The sequence below is a fragment of the Heloderma suspectum genome, chromosome 7 (assembly GCF_057233095.1).
Source record: "Heloderma suspectum isolate Gila_16-S chromosome 7, 16-S_ref, whole genome shotgun sequence".
NCBI classification, from domain to species: Eukaryota; Metazoa; Chordata; class Lepidosauria; order Squamata; family Helodermatidae; genus Heloderma; species Heloderma suspectum.
In genome coordinates, this window is record NC_139464.1 from 69363916 (window position 1) to 69367057 (window position 3142).

At 40.7% G+C, this 3142-nt stretch overlaps 1 pseudogene; it reads left to right on the top strand.

Moving 5' to 3' along the window:
- The first annotated feature begins 1654 nt into the window (after positions 1 to 1654).
- Positions 1655 to 2757, top strand: LOC146339918 (uncharacterized; annotated as a pseudogene).
- The last annotated feature ends 385 nt before the right edge of the window (positions 2758 to 3142 follow it).

Sequence of the window (3142 nt, forward strand, 5' to 3'; positions counted from 1 at the left end):
AGTTGTTTACCTTGAGCCCAGCTCAACAGCAGGACTGTGTCGATCAGAGTACCAAAAATGTAAGGCAAAATGTCTGTCTGTAGGTGAGAAGTTCACTGAGCTATGGGCTAGAGAGCAGCAGATTGTCAGAACCTGAGGGCCAAGCTCAAAGACCTGAAAAGGGGAAATTGTTGTCAACATCAGCAGGGGGAAACTAGGTGGTTGACATATTACCATCAAGGCATATTAAGGAAACCCAGCTGGTGTCCAGTAAGCTACCTGGACAGGTGAGATGGTTGAAATGGAGCCTCAAGGACCTGGTGTTAAAATATCCAGTGCAGGATGCTAGTGCGGTAATCTAGTATTTCACTGTGCCAAATGCATATAAGGAATATCACTATGCTATTAGAAAAGACCCTCAGGTCTTTAATGTCTGTATTATGCAATCACCTGACACTATACCTTAACATGTCATGCAATCGACACTGTCAAAGTCTACTATGCACAGCCAGAATGCAGTGTAAATACAGTATTCAGTTCTACATACTGGTGGTGACTTATAGTTGATTCACACACCCAGGCACAATACTTGATCACTTATCACTTGATTTACAGTTGAACAATTGAACTGCCTCCATTGAAAAAGTGTTTGAAGCGTTTGTCAGGTAATATGAAAGCTGTCTGTGACATGTGGTGTCTCTTACACCTGTAATGGTGTTCCAGTTTATCAAGTGATGAATATGCTTGTGTGAACACTCCCTTAAGGTCATGGCAGAAAGTTTGCCTGAACTGCTTACTGAGTTCTGTGGACATTATGGCGGGCTGCATCATGGAAGAATTTGTCTATTTGCTCCATTACACAGACTGAAAATCTTTACTTTGATGCTGAAAATATTCATTTTTGGTGAAATGGCCATCAAACATGCATACTTGTGACACACAGAGAAAACAGCTAATAAAAAAGATCTAGTTATGATACTTATGTTGCAATTCCCAGAAGGCCATATAATACCAGCAAACCATTTTAACAGTGGATTGTACTTTGTAGTTTCGCTATAAAGAACTGAAATGTAGGAAATAAAATAGGTACCTTAAATACGTTATACCTTGATGCAATATTCTTTGAACTTGTTCTAGATCAGTTTTTAACGTCGGTACTGAATATATATATATACACACACACATATACATACATACATATATACATACATATATATACACATACATACATATATACATACAGGTTTATTTTAAACCATATAGCACAATGTATTGTATTGATAGCCTGCCACCTACTGGCAACAGTTCATATTCTGTTTATTGTGCTGATTTAAATTGATCAATAGCAGTTCCTCACTTTGGAGGAAGACGGGAAAGCAAAGTTCGTTTGAAGACTAGGTAAAACTCCTGTGCACTAATTTCAATAGGAACATCCAAGACATACATAGGAATTATGCAAGCATGATGTACTTCCAACACTTTTCATAGACTTGAAGGTTATACAGGGTGTTTCAAAAAGATGGATCCGATTTGAAATCGCTATATCTCTGCAACCACGAACTGCCCATGAATGAAACTCTTACCACTTGAAAGGGTGGGGCAGAGAGTTTCAAATGATCACCGCTAGATGCCTCTCTCAGCACACAAACTGCCCCTAGCCTCAGTCATTCGCAAGATGGCAACCCCTCAATACAAGGTGTTTTGCGTTCTGCAGTTCAGCAAGACTGAATCCGCAATTGCGGTGCAGCGTGTGTTTCAACAGCATTTTGGCATTGATCCGCCAATGCCAAAGAGCATTCGTCATTGGTACTGACAATTTGAGGAAACAGGCTGGTTATGTAAGGGGAAGAGCACAGGGCGACCACGCACTTCAGAGGAAAACGTGAGAAGAATTCAAGAGAGTTTTCAGCGTAGCCCGCACAAGTCTACTTGTTGTGCCATCCGAGAACTTGTGATCTCTCATACGACTGTCTGGCGTGTGTTAAGACAACGTTTAATCATGAGGCCATACCGGTTGCAATTGATACAGGCCCTTCGTGCAGCTGACAAAGGAAAGCATGTAGAATTTAGTGATGCGATGTTACAGAACATGGAGGATGACAGCTTCTTACTGCTTTTGATTTTTGATGAAGCAACGTTTCATCTAAGCGGTAAAGTTAACCGTCACAATGTGCGCATATGGGGATAACAGAATCCACACGAAACGATAGAGAATGAGCGTAATTCCCTGAAAGTGGACGTGTTTTGTGCTGTTTCTCAAAAAAAGGTTTATGTCCCTTTCTTTTTCACGGGAAACACAGTTACGGGGCAAACGTATCTCGAAATGCTGCAGAACTGGCTCTTTCCACAACTTAATGAAGATTCCGATGACTTCATTTTTCAGCAAGACGGAGCACCGCCACATTGGCGCCTGCCGGTTCGACGTTTTCTAAATGACACACTGCCTCAACGTTGGATAGACTGCACGGGACCCCAAGACTTGGCGCTACACTCTTGGCCCCCAAGATCTCCAGACATTACACCCTGTGACTTTTTCTTGTGGGGATACGTCAAAGAACGTGTTTTTGTGCCACCATTAGTGGCTAACCTGGATGACCTCAAAAACAGAATCATGGCAGCAGTGACTTCAGTGGAAGAAGACACTTTGAGAGACGTTTGGGATGAATTCAACTATCGTCTCGATATTGTCTGTACAGAGGGAGGGCACATAGAGCATTTATAAAATGGTTAGTAAAACTTGATAACTCATTAAACCATTTGTAACTTTTGGTGTAATTGTAACATGTTGCCATTGTGAAATATACTGTTTTGAAATTGGGTCCATCATTTTGAAACACCCTGTATTGGAACAAGCCCCCAAAGGAAGAAAATTTTACTCCTTTTCAAATTCCTAGTAATTTTCATGTGGCAAGGTCACGAGATAGCAGTTCATACTCTAAACATTAATAGTTATTTCTTAATATTTATTTTAATGTACACAGTTTCATTTACACTAGGGCTGTCATGTGACTGAAGAAATCTTAATTAATTGTATGAGTTTTAGAGCACAATCCCCACTGAAATTAATAAGGCTTACTCACAGGTAAGTGGTATAGGATTACACCCTAAGTTGAATAGTTAATTGATGGATGGAGCAATCCTACTGGGATAGGCGGCCACCTCC